The sequence below is a fragment of the Strongylocentrotus purpuratus genome, unplaced genomic scaffold (assembly GCF_000002235.5).
Source record: "Strongylocentrotus purpuratus isolate Spur 01 unplaced genomic scaffold, Spur_5.0 spur5_scaffold_16, whole genome shotgun sequence".
NCBI classification, from domain to species: domain Eukaryota; kingdom Metazoa; phylum Echinodermata; class Echinoidea; order Camarodonta; family Strongylocentrotidae; genus Strongylocentrotus; species Strongylocentrotus purpuratus.
Genome location: NW_022145601.1, coordinates 13979640 through 14001871, shown reverse-complemented (window position 1 = coordinate 14001871; position 22232 = coordinate 13979640). Strand labels below are relative to the sequence as shown.

The 22232-nt window shown below is 37.6% G+C and overlaps 1 pseudogene; it reads left to right on the top strand.

The window, feature by feature from the left end:
- The first annotated feature begins 15529 nt into the window (after positions 1-15529).
- Positions 15530-20790, top strand: LOC100890223 (annotated as a pseudogene).
- The last annotated feature ends 1442 nt before the right edge of the window (positions 20791-22232 follow it).

Genomic DNA, 22232 nt, shown 5'->3' with positions numbered 1-22232 from the left:
ATAGGTGTCCTAGAACCCATCCACACCACTTTATTTTACAAATCTGAAGTCCCGTCAGGTATGTCCACCTCCCAATATCTACAGCGTTTGGAATCAATGATGCCACTGTTTGTTGGCAAATTCGGGTCGGACTTATTCAGCATTTATACATTTTGAAGCTTAGAGTAACAAAAAATCACAATAAAACAAAAAATTAACACTGCGAAAAAAATCATGTGTGTGTGTATGGGGGAGTTTTTTTTATATAAGGTATATACCAGACTATAAAATTGAATTGGGAGAGGCAAAACATTATGTGACCGCACTCCATTTTATAGTCCCCCCCCCCCCCACCCCCGGCAAGAAAATCCTGGATCTGCTACTTTTTGTTAATCTGCAGCACATCATCCGTCTGGCAAACATGGTGCAAAGACAGAGGAAGACCGAGGTATGACGCTTATCAGCCTTCATCAGATCAAAGTTATCCCTAGAACAAAAACGAAAGGGGGACAACAAAAGGTGAATAAAAGAAAAATTGCATATTAACCATTTAGTTAATGTTTACCTCTTTTAAAAATTTGAATCGCTATCAATAATTGTGTCGACAGTTCTCATCCAGAAGCGCTTGTGGCTCAAAGTCTAGCTTCGAACATCCCTGAACAAAATTATCAATAACCACCCACCACCATCAACGTTTTCACATACATGAATGATTCCTGCAAACATAACCATAGGAAAATGAAGCTGTGCTTACAATCTCCATTATTTCTTCTGGAGCAGTGTCCAGTCCCAACCTCTCATCAGTTGGTTGGACGCTCACGGGTAGCATCTCAGGTGTATCTCCTTCCTTCAGAAACGATAGAGAAAAATATTAGGTTTGTATTACGATTTGTGTAGACGAATAGATGTATACAAGATTATATATACACATATGACATTATCCTCGAGATCGATGCATATCATTATAATATTTTAAAGGTTCCAATATTAATTAGGGCTGGGGCTAGAGACCCCTCCACTAATCGAATGACTTAATCAATTAGCAGAAGCAACAATCCTTTTAGATCATTAAACAAAAATAGTATTTATAATCCTTGTCTGTCACGGTAAAACTTTCACAAAATAATGATTTTTTTTTTTATTCAATAACAATTCATGACTATGATTCGCTGATTCCTAGAATGATTATAACAGAGTTAAAATTTCACAAGGTAACTTTGTTTCGATTTGATATGATACTGCTACAATATCAACTTTTTAATTCCTGCCCCTTGTATAATTCGTTCCTCTTCCTTTGTTTTCAACTTAAAATTATATTGGATCAACAACAGGTTGTTCGTTAAAAAAAAATTATAAAAAAAGGATTTAAAAAAAAGTTAACTCTGTTAAAAATCCGACCGTATATTTCAAGATTCTTGGGTCGGTCGCAAAGGGCAATACAACATCTTTTTTAAAGGCTTTATTACATGAAGTTATTTTTTTACATTCATTCGAGCGTCCTTTTCTCCAGTTATCTTACCTTGACATCCACCACAATCTCTATCTGTCTCCCTTGGTGATCTGTAAACAACACCGAGGATCGCTGGCCTGGTTTGAGGGTACATTGGACGGTGTGGAATCTTGGACCCCTCACTGACACTGTTACCTGCCCAACATAACATAAATAAGAAAATATTAGGCAACTTCCCCCACAATATGAAAGTCTTACAATGGGAATAAGATACCCCCTCCCCTCCCCCCAATTGTTTACAAGAAAGTAGGGAGGTTTTCCAAGGGTATTTTCCACAAAAAGGATTCCCTTTAAGACAGTGTTGGCGAGCCCACCCAATAACTCATCGAGTCTAACAGTGCTGAGGGGATTCCCAAATATTCCCGAATAAAAAACTATTCCAAATGCTGGAAGCTGGTAGGATTATTTCCCTTTTCCGCTCTCCAATCCTTCGAATATTGACACCCCTCATTTTTTACCTCGTATCTCTCTTCATTGTCGCTTCTGCCACTGTTACGGGATGAATCGCCTCCCCCTTGAAGCTTGGAGGTTGCCATTGTATGACTGAAATATACAACATAATAAAGTTCAATCGATGAATATGTGATAGCAGATTTCATCAATACAAAAAATAAAATAACTAGAGGCGATTGACAAAATGGTAAATTTAGAGTTTTAGAGTTCACAACTTAGGCTGAAGCGGCGGAGCGTTATTAAAAGAAGGAAGGAGCACTGAACAAAAGTTTGTTTTTTTTTTGGTGGGGGGGGGGGGAGGAGCACCTTTATAAAAGAGCGAATACAAAGGAAATGAATGCTCTCTTCACAATTAGCGGAAAATTATCTGTTTTGGTAAGCTTTCACTTGCTTTGTAGCAAGCTTCTTCAGACCCATGTCGTAGATGGCACTGCTGCTAATGCAGTTTGCCGAGGAAGTATATAATTTTTTATAGGGTCAATTACAAGCTTAAGTGTCAGAGCCCGTGAATCAGTGGGGCTCCACCCCTCCCCCAAAACACACCCTTTTTTTTAAAGAATGAAAGAAAAAAGAATAGTCACCTATAAGTTTCACAAATGAGGTTTCAAAATAATGCTCATCTGACCGTTATCTAAATGTCTGAAACCCCTGATCTTGTGGGGCTCCGCCCCCTGCCAATTCATCTAACCGTAAAAATGCCTAAAACCCCTTTAGCTTCCGGGAGCTCTGCCCCTGGGCCCCATTAGTGGCCTTAAGGCGGGTCCCTGAATGGTCATCTGACCGTAATGCCCCTGGATCCCACGCCAATTTACGTTCCAATCGCTTCGCTTGCTACGCTCTACCTAATCGTAAATACGAGCCCCCCCCCCCCCCCCCCCCCCACCCCACTTTGAAAAATGTCCTGCAGGGTCTGCATGTAACATGTACATGTTAAAGAGGCGGTTGGTGATGCGGAAAAATTTCTGCACCCTCCCCCTCCCCCCCCCCCCCCCCCCCCCAACGTTTCTGCTCATTACGCCACTGGTGGTGATTTCATTGTCAACATAATTATTATTTCCTTTCATATTTCTGTTGACACTCAAACTGTATTGTCACATTTCCTTTGTCTATTTTGGCTTTCCGTTTCCAAAGACCAAAGTCCAATTTTAGGAGAGTTCAAACTTCAGCGCCACGTATATTGCATGTCATATTTTTAGGATACTTTGTGTTGCGACTTGTTGATATGTATGCAGCTACATATTATTTTTCTTCATTCCTTATCCAACATAAACTGGAAACATACATATTGGAATACGTACCTAAAATGAAAGGTAATACATTTTGTTTCATATCTTGAGTGTTATACATGTACATGTAGCATAATTTTGCAATCCGGAATCAGTTTTGCGGCACAGCTATATGTGCTGTAGATAACTTGCTATTTACGAGATCATATCGTTTCAGTTTGCTTTGTGTATTGTCAGTACAATACTGATACGAATTTATGAGGCTGAAATGGAGGAGTTATTTCATGGAAGTTACTCAGTAGAGTCAGAATTTCGTTTCACGTAAATTGTAGGACATTGAAAACGTCCATTGTTATTGTATTGGCACACTCATTTGTAACCGTAAACGTCGACAGTTTCAAGATACAAATTGTAATATCCGTGCACCCCTTCCCCTCCCCCCGGACAACTTTCCCTAGGACAAGTAACCCCTAGGACAATATACTCCCGGATAAATTTCCTACAAATCAATTATTATTAACCCCAGGAAAACTACTTGGGGGGGGGGGATTTGATTAGGCGATAGATTTTGTCCGGGGTTTAGCTGTCTGGCTGTAATTGTCCTAAGGGTAGAGGTGAGTTGCCTTTTGTTTGGGGGGGGGGGGGGGAGCATATGCCTGTGAGTAAAAGTCCAGGAGCACTTGTCCGGCTGTAATCGTTCAAGACGACCTTTTCCCCCAAAACGATTCACTGTATCCACAAAAGTAAATTCATGGACAAATTGGATGACTAAACATCTTCTGGGAGCTACCCCCCCGGTTAGTATAGTCCTGGAGACAGGCGCGTACGCGGGGGGGGGGGGGGGGGGGGTTGAGGGTTGAACCCCCCTTTAAACTTTTTTTGTATGTATGTGTTTTGGAGGAAACCCCCCCCCCTTTTTTTTTTTAAATCTAAAAAAAAAAAAAAAGCTGACCTTACCCCCCCCCCCCCCCCCCCCTCCCCAACGAAACGAAATATCGATCGACCAAATTTTGGGACTCAAAAAAAAAAAAAATATATATATATATATACATATATATCTTACCCCCTCCCCCCCCCCCAGCTTATTCAGCGGCTGGCTGAGTCGTTGCGGAATTTGTGAGACCCCCCCCCCCCCCCCCAAAAAAAAAAAAAAAAAAAAAAAAAACATCCTGCGAACGCGCCTGCCTGGAGGAATATACAGTATTCAATTAAGAAAGTTAAGATTTCTTTCAAATGCTGAGCCTCCCCAAATGCCATATTGAGGCACTGAGGCACGATAAGGCACGATGAGGAGCGAAGCAATGAGAATTGTAAATTATCTGACCCTTTAGAGAATGCTATTAGTTTTAGCTGCATTTACCCTGCAACCCAAAGCGTCGGGTTGTCTCACATTCCGGTGTTTCGCAAACACGACGAAAAATCAAAATCGAAAAACCCACATCTGGAGTATGGTTTTTTTAAATGCCCGCCGAAGTTTCAACAGTGTTTTGCTGTGTAAAAGCATGGACCTATAAGAATGGTAAAAGCAAACTTCGGTGAGATACTGGATTTTCGTCACGTGACTCTCCTCGCTTCAGCGCTAACAAAATTAGCGCAGGACATGCAGCGCAGAGCACCGACAAGTCGCGCATGCTCACTACTCACCCCAAACACAGGTATGAGCAAACTTCGAGGAGAAAAATATAAATTAATGATATTTTTGTACACGACAAGCGGGAGAGTTATCCGTGAATACGTCACACTCCAATGGCCAAACTGCCGTTTTGAGATTCGCATAGACTTAGTGATCTTATATTTTAATCATTAATTTTATAGCTTTCTGTATTATTGTCCGATTCATTTCTTTCGCCATTCTGTTTATCTTATTTGTCTGCTTTCACACAAATGAACTTGTTATAAAGGGTTGGATCGCCTTTTATTCCCTTTCTCTGCACTCTTTTTGGGGCATTTATTGCACCCCCTTTATTTTTCGTTTTTGCGCCCCCTTCAACTGTCACCCGGGACACGTGCCCCCTTTCACTACTTGTAATGGATTATGCTTCCCCATGTGAATACCTCGTAATGATTTGGAATAGTTGTACAAAAAAAAAATCGAATTTGAAAATAAAGTTATTTGATTTTAAACAAAAATAATAATAATTTGAAGGCAAAAGGTATTTTGCACGCGTCCGTGTCTATGTAGCATATTTCAGACATTTTTCTAATGCAATTTTCATGCGTTTTTTGTGACTACTTAATAGATCTTATCCATATAAGCGCTTAGAGACTTCGGTGGTAAGCGCTTTATAAGCAACGTTTTTATTATTATCATTATTATATCATTATCGGTTTGGGCTATACAAACTTATGCAATGGATATAGTTAAAATATTTGTATGAAATATAAGTGTTTGTTTTTTAGGCCAAATAACAAAAATAAAGTATTTCTCGCCCCGCCGCCTCCTTTTTGGCAGCCGCCTCCTTTTTTCTTTTCTTTTTTGTACTATCTACTATTCAGAAAAAAGCCCCCCTCCCCTTCCCAAAAGAAAAAGAGCCTGTGATATACATGTTGTTTAAAGGTAATTCAAAGTTATTTTGGGGAAATTTTAAAAATTGGATGGATAGTGATTCTTTAAAAAAAAATGATATATTTGGATGCCCCTGTGAATGTTTTATAAGCACTAGAAAATTTAGCCCCTAAAACAAGGCTGCTTTCGAGAAATTGAATAATCGAAATTCAACGGTGCTCCCGGTAAGTTTCAAATATTTCAAATAGCGCCTAAGGACATTTCCTGATAGCTGCGACCATTGAAATCTGCATATTCTGAGATTTAATTTCCAAACATGAATAGAAAATCAGTCGATTGTAGTCAAGACAAATTGTTTTAAAGCTAATTTATGGCGTTTCATGTGTTAGCTATCTTCTCGAGGGATACATTCATTTTCTTCTATAAGTAAGTTTGTTCATATTTGCCAACATTCGTTATAGCTAATGCACATTCATTCATTCATTCATCATTGATTTCGGTTTATATACAAAAATTCCATGTTAAAAAAAAAACAGTCCAAAGACAAAAACGTACATAGACATCAGCTGCACTGGTTGAAATTTAATAAGAATTTTTATACATTCACCTAAACTGACAGAGAACAAAAGTTGAGGTTAAAATTAAAAAAGAATTGTACACCATATTGCAGGTCAAACTCAAAACTTACATAAACAAATATTTCAAATTTTAAAGAAGGAAAAAGAGAAATGAGAAGGAATCAACAAACTGGGGAAGAAGACAGAGGGAAGAAAGGTGAAGAGAAGGGATTTGTTAAGAAAATTAAAATATTCGATAATTAGACCATAGACCTAAGACCTTTATCTATATTTCTGAAAGATAATTCAGAAAATGATTGTATTCTTAACACAAATATTGATGAAAAGATGTTGATTTTAGTGATTTTAGTGTCAGCTTATTTTATACTTAATACTTAATAAGAAAAAACGCATGAAAGTAATCCAAATACTTACATATTGAATGCAGCGAGGAATAATGAAATAATTCAATGTGACTCCGAAAGCTGATGGAGATGACTCTTCTTGATGAAGATGTAAGAACAAATGAAGTACATTTCTAATCACGTATAAACCAAATTACTATGAGTTCATCAAAATACATGAAAATGCGGCCTGATATAAATATGATAGAAATAATCATCAAAACAATGGATGGATACAAGAGGGGAATCGACTTATTAATAAAGAGGATCATTAAAACTATAGATACTTTTGATACATTTTAAAGTATCACTCTCGACACCGTTAGTGACGATACTTCTTCATATTTGCAATGACGACCTTCGTCATTGCCTTGTTTTCGTTCACATTCTGCCCCATTAATATTCTCCTTTTCCTCCTTTTCCTTATCCTTATCCTTATCGTCAGGAAATCGCATTCGTTTTGCACGTAGTGTTTGTGATTCCTAGTTAGGTGCTTTCCTCATGTCCTTTTCCTTTCAAATTTCATAGGCATAGTCTCTACCATCTCATCAAGGTCACTACATTCTTCGATTTTGGAAATCACTCATGCATGACCGTCCAGGCGCCATTTTGTCCGTTTCTGGTCCATTTTAAGGCCTTTATATCTTCCTTCCTATCTCCACTATCCTAGATCCTACAAACTTCTAACAAATTCCTCTAGATAGTCTGAGAGATGTTCTTTCATCTGCGACGAATGACTTGACCTTCAAAATGCCATCTTCATACTCGAAATTCAAATCTAAAACCGACTCCGTCAAAAATCTCTCAAGTTCTTGAAAAATGGACCCCTAAATAATCTAAAACTGCCATAACTTTCTCATATAAATTCCGTTTTGTATGTAAATCTCACAGTATCTTTATCTCATAATTGCACATAGCCATGCTAAATTTCACGCTCCAATGGCTTTGCACAACATAAATAGCGCCCTCTAAAGTTCTGGGAATTGGGTTTCTCTCTGTGGCCGTATCTCCATAATGGCTTAGCAAACCCGTACCCTTTTTTGGATTTAGATACTTGAAGATATGCCCTTTCCAGCCATATACAAAATTATATACCCTATCACTGACCAAATTTGAGAAAATTGCCCTCCAAATTCGCCATTTTCAAGAAAATTCCGAAATAACTTCAACTTGCTCTAAAATGGCGATCTTTATACCTACATCAATGAAACTTGGCAGACATATGTATCCATATACGTGACAACTGTTTACTAAGTTTGGTAAAATTCGAATATGTCAGCGCAAAGTAATCGCCAAAAATGATGAATTTACTATGCATTACGTAATAGCGCGTTTAATGCGTGCAATACATTGCGCGCAGATAACAATGGTGTCAAACTGACCGCAATGAAGTGCCCTTTCGAATGATACCAAGTATGGTATATGTTTACACAGAAAATTGTGAGTAAATCGCTTTTGAACAAGGGTCACTATACGAATTCCGCCCGATTATAACACTTATCGGCGATGACGTCATTTTTTCAGACTACTTTTCGCCCCCTAAACATCCTTTTTTTTCGTTGAAAATTTGCAATGACATTCCGAGATGCAATACGCAGGGTACCTCGTGGCCGGATTTTTGAAAGTAGTCAAGGGGGGCCATTTAAGACGCCATTTTGTCCTTTAAATCTATTTTACATCACATGTTTCGATAGGATTATCATAGAAAAAAAGAGAGTAGTTTACAATAACAACCATGAAATTTTCTTTCCAATGATACCAGATACGGCCCATAAAGAGACATAAAGAGAGAGAGAAAAAACAATTTAACTCCGGTCATAATACAGATCCTGTACGTTTTCCGCCCATGCATTACACGCATTGTCTATGGGGCAAATCGGGTTCACGCTTTTGACCCCTAGCGGAACGATCTTGATTGATTTGACGAACATGCAACTAATCCCATTTGTTTTTGCACGCAGTGCTTGCGAGCCCTTTCTACGTTCTTTCCCCTATCCCAATTTCTTTCAAACTTCGTAGGCATAGTCACTACCATCCCATGAAGGTCACTATTGAGGCCTTTCTTTCGCCCTACCTGTCTCCAATATTACAGAAGCTAAAGACTTCGTACAAATTGCTCTGGATAGTCCGAGAGAAGTTCTTTCGTTCGACACGTAGAAACACGGCGTCATTGCACGCACATCGTTGTGACACGATTGCATTTCTAGTTCAAATCTAATCTTCTTCATACATTTCATATCTAATCTTCTTCATACATTTCGAATCTAATTCACTCGCAATGCATGTTTTATCATTAAAACTATGGTTTAAGTTTGATACATTTTAAAGTATCACTCTCGACAACGTTAGTGACGATCAAATGTAATTTACTCTTTCACTTCTGTTTATGAGCAGTTTAAATGTAATTTACTCTTTCACTTCTGTTTATGAGCAGTTTTTTTTTAGCAACAAGAAAATAGAAAGTTTTTTAACTAATCTACCATTTAACACGTTTTAATATATATATAGTACAACACATATTTATGTACATTTTTCCGGTTAATGTTTGTGTTTCAACACAAGCTCTGTTTGATAAAGCTTGATATCATAGCGAATACTAAAATTCTATAACAAATTTGCTTTTATTTATCAAGTGCAAAATGTTGAGTAGATTGTAAGAAGTATTGTAATTTATTATTAATAACAAGTTTGATGAAAAGTTTCCAAACAACTACATATTATGCTGTGTAATATTATAATCGATCCATAAATCTAAATCCAATCGGTCATTGCGCATAATGTAAGAAGCGATAGTATAAGAAGAGATTATTTATTTGAATAACATTAATTGATCAAAGAAAGGAGCATTTGGTAAATCATTTTTTAATTCTGATTAAGTATTTGATTTTCATGGTAAGAGAATGGAGTTCATCTATAACCGTGGATGAAATTAAACGCAGTATCTAAGAAGATGAATTGGAGGAAAACAATTTGGCCTTTATGAAAAATAATTTCCCCTGCATCTGCATTTTGTTAGGCTTTTCGTAGAACTTGATTAAGAGAAGAACAAAATACTGATTTATTTCACTTTCCCACGAAAAAAGGAAAACTATCTTCTGCAGAAAAATCAACTACGAGTATCTTTTGTTAAAGATAAAGTTGAGTTCTGGTCATGCGATTGCATTGTGAAAGAAAAGGTGGGGATTGGATCAGAAAGAGTTGATCATGTAGCATGTAAGTATTGGTGTGTACTGCAAGGTTCTGTAGTCATCAAAATCATGATAATTTGGCTTAGTCTGAAAGTAACGAGCACTGTACACAGTCGGGCCTATTACTTACCTTGATTTCCTTATCTTTCTATGCTCATTACTCAGCCAGTATATATTTTTTACCAAAAAAAATTGTTTGGCAAATGACATTTATTTGTAATCTTGAACATTCAGTGTAAGTTTCGTTTGATTCTGTGAGTATTCTTCTTCTCTTTTTCTTCTTTTTTTTACCAGAACTCAAGTTTATTAGCAATGGTGATGGTGATAACCCTCGGAAAAGGTTAAGTAGGTTAACAGTGAACTATTTTTTTTTCGGGGGGAGGGGGGAATCGTAGTACAAAATTTAAAACCTGTTCGTGTACTACCGATTAGTCTATTCCAGCCGGACTACTATATCCACATGGTTTGATAACCATTTCGTCTACTCATCATTGGTCTAATGACCATTATGCTAATAGCTATTTGGTCTAATTTCCACTTGGTCTTATCTCCAATATGTTTACTAACCATTTGCTCTAGTGTTCATTTAATATAATTTCCAGTCCGTCTAATTCCCAGTTCGTCTAATGCCCATTTTGTCTTCAATCCATAAGATATAATGATCATTTGATGATTATTAGACCATTTGGATAGTAGACAGGCTGTGTGTAGACCAAATGGAGATAGACCAATTGGGTAGTAGACGGGCTGGGTGTAGACCAAATGGAGATAGACCAAAACAATTGGGTAGTAGACGGGCTGGGTGTAGACCAAATGGAGATAGACCAATTGGGTAGTAGACGGGCTGGGTGTAGACCAAATGGGTAGTAGACGGGCTGGGTGTAGACCAAATGGAGATAGACCAATTTGGTAGTAGACGGGCTGGGTGTAGACCAAATGGAGATAGACCAATTGGGTAGTAGACGGGCTAGGTGTAGACCAAATGGAGATAGACCAATTGGGTAGTAGACGGACTGGGTGTAGACCAAATGGAGATAGACCAATTGGGTAGTAGATAAACCAGTTGTAGACCAATGGAGATAGACCGATTGGGTAGTAGACGGACTGGGTGTAGACCATATGGAGATAGACCGATTGGGTAGTAGACGGACTGGGTGTAGACCATATGGAGATAGACCAATTGGGTAGTAGACGGACTGGGTGTAGACCATATGGAGATAGACCGATTGGGTAGTAGACGGACTGGGTGTAGACCATATGGAGATAGACCGATTGGGTAGTAGACGGACTGGGTGTAGACCATATGGAGATAGACCAATTGGGTAGTAGACGGGCTGGTTGTAGACCAAATGGAGATAGACCGATTGGGTAGTAGACGGGCTGGGTGTAGACCAAATGGGTAGTAGACGGGCTGGGTGTAGACCAAATGGAGATAGACCAATTTGGTAGTAGACGGGCTGGGTGTAGACCAAATGGAGATAGACCGATTGGGTAGTAGATGAACCGGTTGTAGACCCAACGGCAATAAACCCCACAAACTAGCTACAAACGTACTTCGAAGCTGAGTCGGGTGATGACGTTAAAGGTCGGTCCCCAGATGTAAATAATTGTATCTGATTGATACACAAAAACCGAGTTACAAACACACACACGATAATTTAAAATAATTCTCATGGATCAACGAAAATAAGATAAAGGAAAGTTCTCAGCATTCATAATTATATGGAATCTACACAATAAGGTTCAGATACGGGCAAATGTTAATGAGGTGTAGAAAAGTGCCATGTACTCAATTTTCACATTACATTATTAGGCCTACATAGTATTTTACATCTTTTGCAGGGGTGTTGGCAATGAAAACCTGCAACCTTTCATTATTTTATCAGCATATTTATAATCTTCAGACCGATCTTGGCAAATCTTGATTTTTTTTTTACTTTGTTCATTTATTTGATTATTTCTAATTTGCTTGTTGGAAAACTTGTCACCTTTATATCCAGCAAATTTGAAAATCTACCTTTCAATTTTACACTTGTCTGCATACCCATTCCGAATAATCTTACCTGACTTGCCTGTGCTTAAGAATTTGTATTGAATTTTATATTTTTTATATTATCTTTATTAGAAAACTTCATTCACATGGTACATTTGTATTTTGTTTGAAAACTTGTAACCATTGTTTTTTTTGTAATTCATTGTTATCCATTCCACTTATGGTTATTTAGTATGTATGGTGTATGACCAGTTTTAAATCTTTTTTTAGTTTTCATTTTAAGATTTGCCCTTTCTTTCACTGCCTATCTGAAATTATAAAATCGTATGTATCAAGTGTTCTGCCTTATAACAACAAGCACAACGACGAGAACAACAACAAGAACAAAAACTACAAGGAAAAAACTAAAAGGATATCTGGTTCAAACCGGTCCAAAGGGTTTTCCCCTGATGTGACGACAAGTATACACCCATTTGATATAGAAATCTCTATGATTGGACATGACAGATATGACGAATCATCTTTTGGGCCAATCATCGTCTTACAACACCGGCACGTATGCAAATTAATGCCGGTGTGACAGCTATCTCGAGCTAGTGGTACATTGTACTTGTACATACCTAAAGCGTGCTAGCATGTCAAGATAGCTCATGTCAACTCAACGCCGCACTTTGATTAGAGTGGGAAAGAGAAAAAGGCCGTGTATAATATTTATACTTTTTTCTTTCTATTTCATGGAGAAAAAAAATAATTTGTGCATGATATGGACATTTTCGCGTTCTTGTAGTGCTGTGTCGCGTGGTGAGAGATAATGTTTTTCCTTAATTTTGACCATATTCTGTAGGCAATAGAGACTTGGAATCTATACTGTGTGAAGATCTATACAATCTTAAGAACAGGAACAGACCTAAATCTAATGGGAATGGATTGCCATGGAGTTTTTGATACAGACTTCTCACTTGCCAGTTGCAACTTGATAACAAGTAAGTAGACTATATCATTTAATTTTGAATATCTTAGAGGAAGTTTTGTCATTCAATGAAAGAACACAGTAATAAATTAAAAGCATATATATTTCAGATTTACTACGTTCAATGGCACAAATCCACCATAATGCCTTTATTTTGAAGTGAACGGTTGTTGAAGGATGATGAAAAACTGCGTAATTTTTGGTATTAAAATGTTACTTATTATATTCCATCTACTGTACTAACTCCCCATCATGCAAATAATCCTGAATAAAATTAATATATAATTTGGGAGAATTTAGGAATCGATCAGATCATTTTTTCCCCATTTTTATTATCAATAATGGTCTCTATTCACTCAAACTCTAGAATTAAAGTCACTACCTTAGCACCATTGTCTCTCATCTCGGGGGGGGGGGGGGGGTAATCATGGTAACAATATTTGAGAGGAATGTGGACAAGGGCAACATGTGCATGTATATTAAAGTGAATCAGAAGGGAGAGAGGGAGGGGGGGGGGGGTTAAGGAAGAGAAAATTGTAAGAAAACCAATTTGAATAGTCTACATGTATTTCTCTGTGAGGATTAAACCATTTTACTATATTAAATATGTTGCTTGTCGTTGTGATTACAGACTATGATAGAGGCCTGAAATTAAATGCATTCTCTTCAAAATATGTTCATAGTATTGCTACCGCAAAATGTCTTTAGGACAAGAGTAAGGGTACACAGGTCCTATAAATTACTTACAAACTAATGTTGCTATAGTTGAAATGGAAAAACTACGAAATAGGAGTATAACATTATCAAATCTCTGTCATGTGATTAAATAAACACAATTTGTTGATGTCATGGGACAGGTTCGAATCCTGTGAGATTCCGGTCAAATCGATCACTAAGAATCTTCTTTGGTGTCCATACATCATCATTATTGTTTTTTATCCAATCATTATCATCATTTAGGCTCTAAATCTCGTGTCAATCGTAGCATGGTGACATCTATGTATCACTAAACCTTCCATGATTTATACTGGCAGCTCTACCATGGGAACTTTATTTTTAAAAAAACGCTCAATACACATCTCTTCAATTTGGAAAAAGGAGTATTCTGATTTATAAGTAAATGTACTATTGGCTGCACAGTCGAAATTACTCTTGAGCTAAAAAGTGCGTCCCACAAAGAAGAAAAAACGAACCCCGAAAATAAACGATTATTGTAATTTGTGAACGAACTTTGCTTAAAAATTATATTTTAATTACAAAATCCATACTCGCTTCGCCAAGTAACATGTTATGAATTTGGTGTGCCATATTCAGATCCCTGGATGACAGGGGCGTTCATCTTCATAATTTTATTTCCCCAAAACCAATAACAAAAAAGCGTCCCTTTTGTAACTAAAAAGGGTGCCAATCCTAAAAAGAAAATTACATATTCTGTTGGTTTATTTTCTGAATTATGAGCACATTAGACCATACCTCTCCCTCTTTACCATAAAGGAATTTGTTTGTTTGTATGTTTGATTTTATTCCTGCATTTTTCAACATAGGCCATGTAAAAAGTAATAAACATATGAAAGTACATATATATTATACAACAAAAATCAAAATACATACATTATAATCATATCATGATTGAAATTTGCCTCATTATTCTGATTCTTTACCAAGATATTGCAGTTTTGAAAAAACTGCAAAGATCCCTGTTCATAATAACTCATATTGTGAACCAAATTAAATGAAAAGCAAGGGATTATTATGTACAGCTCATAGATTGTTTACAATAACCGTTTGATTTTGCAAAATTACAAAAAGTACACTTCTTGGCAGCTTCTATATACACCAAATCTTACCAAAGTATCCTTCGTATATAATATTAAACATCTTGATTTGAAACCACCTCATGTTGATATCTACGTTGACTGAAATGGAATTAGACAGTATACCGACCCCAAAGTTCATGCTTTACATTATTTTACTTTGTAATTTTGATAAATATGTGAACAGCCTAATTTTATTTTCACCGCAAAACTTGGTAAGGCTATGAATGAACCAGTCGTTTACTGTGCATGTATTTATCATGGCTGTATACCTCACCGTTTTTTTCTTTCATTTGCTGGCATGAGTTCCACATTGATGCATTATGCGAATTTTGTCGGTTGGTTGGCGATGTAGCTTCGCTTCAAGACAACAACAAAAATTGGCAGCTGTAACCTCCACCATTGACTGTATATCAAATTATATTACATTTCTTGGGGGAAATTAGTTCGTCTTCTTTTTGAACGGCTTCAGTGCGTTTGAAATTAGAATCAGAACAGTTCAAGGAGAATAAATCTGTTTGGGGAGGATTATTGGGGGTGGGTTGGGGGGGGGGGGGACTCCATGCCCCTCCACGCCCCTTCTAGAACCACCAATGGTTTGAATCAGGGTGATCAATGAGAACTAGACACAGTGGTTGAAACTTGTCGGTAAGAACTTTCATATATTCATATGTGATATAAAATCATGTCTTTGTATATACTAATTGGTGGCACTGTAATACAAGTCATGTACTACCAGGAAGATACAGAAGCAATTCTGAAGTACACTATAGTAACACTACATAATAATCACTCTCACTTTTTACTGCACTGAGCAGAGATAATTCTATTGACTATAACATGAACGATCTTAATTCCAGGAATATCTTCCTAAATAATATATAACTGTCTATGTACATGTAATATCAGCTAGAAACGCGCCACCCACCATGACTTGTATGTGTTGGGGGGGGGGGGGGTATTTCTCCTTGTAGACAGACTATGTTACATACCGCGTGCGTATCGAGGCCAGTTTGAATAAAATTGTTATCAATAGTACATGGCCTTGAACTAAAAAATGGAAAAAGATATCATGATAATGACAATAACGACCGCATTTGTAACAATACTGTGGTTTTATCGTCAATGGAGAAACTGCGCAATCTAGAGTTTATCTGTAACATTTGGCTGATGTATCCCAGTTGCTGTTTTTGCTTTAGTTTTATGATAACAATTATCATAAATTCCTTTCTACGTCCAGCTGTCTGCCGAATGTCATTTTAAAAGTGTGGTGGGGGAGGGGGAGGGGGGGGGGACAACAATTCTATTGGACCATCTTCGGCGTGTTTTCTGTTTTTCGCGTGTTTGTTCCCGGTGAGTCTCCGGAGAGTCTCCGGACGCGCGGGTTCGGCTGCCTATGCCGGGTCTTTGTGTTTCTTTTGTCGGGGCTTGTTCGGTGCGCAATACTTATGTTGCTCGTTGCTAGGTCGGACAAACCTTGAGCTTGCTCGACCTGGCAACGGCAGACTGATGTACGCTGAATGGGCCTTGGCGGGGGAGTCCCAGGGATCTGGCGCGGGCGGGTGAGATCGCGCGTCTTTGGTCTCTCTGGGAGCGGACATGTGCAGGATCTGATGCACGTTGTTGAAGGTCTATTACTTACTTTATACTGGGAATCTCGCTCAACAAGCGTAGCTTTTCTGAGATTCCCTTTTCCCCCTCTCAGTTTGTCTTATTCTCAAACTTAATTGTACTCTGTAAACTTATTTTATTACGAACATACTTGTCACTATTTAGTTACTTTTATAATTCATTTGTTCTATTATAATACTGTATGGTTTATATATGTCATTCAAATTGTGGATATTTGAGTGGAAAATAAATCAAATCAAATAAAAATCAAATCAAATTAAATCAATGGCCTAAGGTTTTCTTTGTGAGTGAGCAAATGTTTGACGATTTTATTGGGTGCAGAATGCAAAAGTTGCTCTTATCATATCGTTATGTCGTATGTAATTCTTCAAAATAATCTACTTGATGAAATTGAAATCACAATGTGATCTTATTAAATGAATAAGACAATACTAGTCGTATTGTCGTTGTTTGTGCGATACCAAAAGCGGGCAAGTGTATCCCGTTAGCTTTGTTTGGGATAATGATAAAGCTACTTTCGATAAAGCTCTTTTTTCGGGGGGGGGGGGGTGATATTTTTGTCACAGCAGCCCTTTTCCACCGGGTTGCACTACAGTAGTTTAGAATTGTCAAACTTCTTATTTACATTGTTTTCTAAAAGGCACGTGATACGTCAAGCTTTATAATTATAATAGCGTTTAAAAAATAGATATTCAGAAAGGCATTGTAACATAATATACATGCTTAGTACAACTGAAATGCGATGCAAAAATCCATGAATCTTCAAATATAGTATATTTTAACTGTGCTATGGTGTCATCAAGTAAATACGCACTTTATTATAAATATTTTGTATCAATTCTTGTCTGTGGAAAGTGTTAACAAACTTATCGTGATAATCATTTTCTATTTCAACAAGCATCGCCACTGTGACACATACGTAAAGTGGCCTACTCATCTAGCAGCCCGGCACACCCTGTCCGTCATTATTTTGTTTGTGTGCTTGCCTAACATAGCAACTTGAGCTCTATATTTTGTGTTCAACTATCGATGATTCTGAGCTTACGAAGACGCTCTCGGATGATGGCAAATCATTTACGCTTCAAAATAATTCCCTGTAGCGATGTAGTACAAGATGGGAACAACAATATTTGCATGTGCATAGCAGAAAGAAAGAGGTAGAAAGATAGAGAGAGGGGAGAGAGGGAGAGAGAGAGATAAAGAGGGGGTGAGAGAGAGAGAGCGAGAGAGAGAGAGAGAGGGAGAGAGAGAGAGAGAGTCGGCTGATATATATGAGGTATATCTTTGTCCATTGCGAATGATGTTTATATTGGTCTTTTGCTAGTTTTGCCATTATTGTTGTGGCACGTAAGCTGCTAGAATACACACGATCATTTAATTTTTTTGTGATGTTGACACAATCAACATTTTTTGTACAAGTGCGTTGATCAGGACAGCACAAGGGGGCGCTCTTTAACATGATACAGCGTTCTAGAATGATTCTGTTGTTTAACGCAACAGATTGTGTTTTAATGTTTTTTATTAGGTTCTCTTTAGCAAGATCCTTGCTTTACCCTAAATAATGTGAATTTATAACTTTAGGATACTCGTGGAATTATCCGCTCTCTAGTTCTTACCAGATCAAAAACACGAAATCTTAGTATGTTTGTTAGAGGAGAAAACATCGATAAGGCTTCCGGTGCTCAATTTTTTGTTTATTTTCACAAATGCTCCCTTAGTTTTTAAACCTGTAATAAGTTCCTCTGGTGCTGATGATAATACTATCTCTGGGATTTCCTATAATCAAGTGCATAATGGTTTCACACGTGATCAGGTAAATATTATTGATTTCTTCATGTGGTTAACTGTATGATTTAAATCTACCTTTACCAAGTACTTGAATGAAAATGATGAAATCGCATCTCGTCCTCGTCAATCATGTCTACTCTCCTGTCTTTGCAGTTGAAGCCTGTATATAATTTTATAAATTTGTAAACTTAATTGTAAAAGTTATTTGAATTTAGATTGAAAATATGATCACAATTTAACATAGCATGATTCTCTAATCCTTTCTCTCAGTTAACGCCTATACTTGTCTAGTTCTGGGAGGTGATCTCTGATTGATTGATTTTATTTATTCATTTCATATTGTTTGCACAATAAAGTTTGCACAATATAGTTGACAAAGTAAGATCAAGATCATGAAATGAAAGAGGAACCTACTGGAAAGCATAACTTGTTTTTTTGTAGGTTCCAAAGAATACGGTATCGGCCCGACCGGTACTACCAAGACGACTCTGATCTCCAGCTCGAGCGTATCAACGTCTAGTACACTGAGGCGGCAGGAGGACAATACGTCCAAAGAGCGGTTCTTCTCGACCTCGAGCCAGGCACTATAGACGTTCTGGTCCATTTAGTCAGCGTTTCAGACCAGACAACTTCATCGTTGGCCAGAGCGGAGCAGGGAACAACTGGGCCAAAAGACACTTCACAGAAGGCGCTAAACTAATTCATTCTGTGATGGACATTGTACGAAAGGAGGCCAAGGGATGTGACTGTATTCAGGTTGGTTTAAAGGTAAAGACCAGTATTGGAAACGCCCCAATTTCAAAAAATGAAATGGAAGCTCTCATTACCGATCATGTGAAAGAATATATGTTTTGACTAATACATGATGATAAAAAGTTTGCCGGGAAACCGCCTACTAATTCATATATTTGGTAAATTGTTTCTCTCATGGTCTGTGAGAGATATAGGGTAGTCCCATATACATCTTTCTGTGTATAGTGCTTGTAACTTTACGAAGAATGGGCCAAATTTCTTATCATTTTGATGATTCCAGAACCTTGCAGATGCTAGATGCTAGATGATCAACCTTTTCTGATCGATTCCACATCGTTTCTTTCACAATGCAATCTCATGACCATAACTGGTCTTTACCTTTAAAAAACTTGAGTGACTGTTTCGATCATAGTAATACATCCTTCACGAAGCATTACAAAACAACCTTCACTTTAATTATAAAGCATTACAATTTTGTTCTGATGCCTGCGTTATGCAGTTGACTTTGGAAGTGTTTTAGGGCAACACTTGTAATTATGTGTCCGTATATTTCCAAATTGCTATTATGACTTTGTCGTCTAGTGACTGAATTAACAACAGTTCATCTGTTCGATACAAATATCAGAATCCCTTATTTGATATCTTGGTTTGAATAATTTTGTCTGGATAATGTTTACTCATTATTTTATTTTCGAATCATTCATTTAATATTCAATATTTGCCATTATCGGGAGTAGTGGTTCTCTGGCTTTTGTAATTATTATTCAGATGCTGCATATCTGTAATATAGTACTTAACATAATGCTCCAAATCTTTTGATAAATATCCTTTCTTTTGAATTGATAGAAATTTAAAGATATTAATAGAAAGAAGCCACGAAATGAATTCAATATTTGAAATTGTTGCATTAAAGTTATCGTTTACCCTTAATGAATATTTCCATTTCCTATTCAATTATCATTTTAAAAATAGGTCACTCGCACCAAATGACTAAGAGCCTGGCTTAAACATACGTGACCATTTATTTTATGTGTCTATGTCCACAGGGGTTCCAGCTTACGCATTCTTTGGAAGGTGGAACTGGCTCTGGTGTGGCCACCAAGATCCGTGGGGAATACCCTGATCGAATCATGACGTCCTTCAGCGTTGTCCCTTCGCCAAAGGCTTCAGACGACGTCGTCGAACCTTACAACGCTACCCTGTCCGTCCACCAACTGGTCGAGAATACCGATGAGGCGTTCTGCATCGACAACGAAGCACTCTACGACATCTGCTTCCGAACCCTGAAGCTTACGACTCCGACCTAGGGTGACCTGAATCATCTTGTGTCTGCAACCATGAGTGGCGTTACAACATTACTTGTCTCAGGTTTCCTGGCCAGCTGAACGCAGATCTTCGTAAGCTAGCAGTCAACATGGTTCCATTTCCACGTCTCCATTTCTTCATGGCTGGATTTGCTCCTCTGACAAGCCGTGGTAGTCAATAATACAGGGCCACATCTGTTGCCGAGCTAACACATAAGATGTTTGATTCTAAGAACACGATGGCAGCCTGCGATCCTCGCCACGGCCGCTACCTCACCGTTGCCGCAATCTTCCGTGGCCGTATGTCCATGAAGGAGGTTGACGAACAGATGCTTAACGTACAGAACAATAACAGCAGCTACTTCGTCGAATGGATCCTCAATAATGCCAAGACTGCTGTCTGTGACACCCTCCCCGAGGTCTCAAAATGGCTGCGACCTTCATCGGCACGGCACCGCCATCCAGGAACTCTTTAAACGCATCTCTGAGCAGTTCTCCGTCATGTTCAGACGAAAGGCCTTCCTCCATTGGTACACTGGTGAAGGTATGGACGAGATGGAGTTCACAGAGGCTGAGAGCAACATGAACGACTTGGTGTCCGAGTACCAGTAGTACCAGGACGCAACTGTCGAAGAGGAGGATTTCGATGAGGAAGAGGAAGAAGAAGAAAATAAGATGCCTCGTAAATATCTGTGAAGTCGCTTAACTAGATTCATAACTGAGAACGATTGATAGGAACATCATAGTTGTATAGATCTTGTCAGTATTTTTACAGGATATGATATGTCGATAACAAAGGATTTCTCAAATGATATGCTCCCATCATATCCCTCTCTTCTATTCTCTCCCCCTCTCTCTCTCTCTCTCTATCTCTCTCTGTCTTTCTCTTTCTCTCTCAATGTCTCTCTCTCTCTTTCTATCTGTCTCTGGCTCTCTAAGTGTCCCTCTCTTTCTCATCCTCCCTCTCTAACAGATCTCTCGTTCTCTCCCCTGTTCTCTATTTCACCTTCCTTCATTCTACGAACGATGTAAGTTTTGTTTAAGCCACCCAAACTATTTCCACTTATCTGCTCCCCTCCTTCTCTCCATTGGTTCTTCTTCTTTTTCTCTCACTTGACTGTTTCCTTCCTCTGCCACTTCGGTACAACTGTATTTCTCTTTCTCTCGTTCTCGTTGTTCAATTTTTAGTAAAGTTCTCAAAATATCTCTTAGCTGAATTCTTTAGGTTTTTATAATTCTTTGAGGTCAGGGTTTAAAAGCCAGAATTAGAAACTTTGTCATTATGCACCATCTGCAATTAAAGCTGAGTGATTTCAGTTTTTTAATTTATTTTAGCAATGAAATAAAGTGGGTCATTATCAATCAATTACAATTTTGTATTCATTGATTTTATTTCTCAAAACTCCAATCCCTTTCTTTTTTTACATAACATAGTTTATACAAAAGTTTATACATTTGATAAACAAACATAATTACAACACAATTCCATTGTTCATTATTTCCCAATTTATAGGACGAAAATATATCACAATTACATAATAAAACAAATAATCGCACTACACAGTTTTTTCAACCCCAAAACTATGCTTTTTTCAGAAAGAGACTGAATACTTAAAATTATATATATATATATATATATATATATATATATATATATATATACAAGATATTGAGTTTCATATTTCTCAACATATTATGAATTGAAATTTTAAGTTTTCTTTTTTAATATTAAAACACTACTTAGGCTTATCCCAACCTCCAACCCCACCCCCCCCCCCCCCCTCCCTTCTACTTGTGTGGATATGGAATGCATTCTGGTACAGGTTTCTTTTATCGAAATGACTTCAGTTGTTGACTTCGTTCCACATCTTCCTCGCTCTCCCTTAATATCTTTATAAATCGATTCATGAAATATTTGACAGTAAATGAAAGTACAGGTATATATAATTGACATAATAAACATGATAAAGAAAGGGATGAACATTCAATAAATCAGGTATGGAAGAAAGTTCGATAAATATATACTTGTATGCTTGCTTATAAAGACTACGATTAAGAATAAATGACATTGTGACAGTACAGAAGAGTGGAAATGAGACAGACAAATATAAAACAGAGACGGAGAGAGAGGGGGAGAGATAGGAGAGATGAGGGG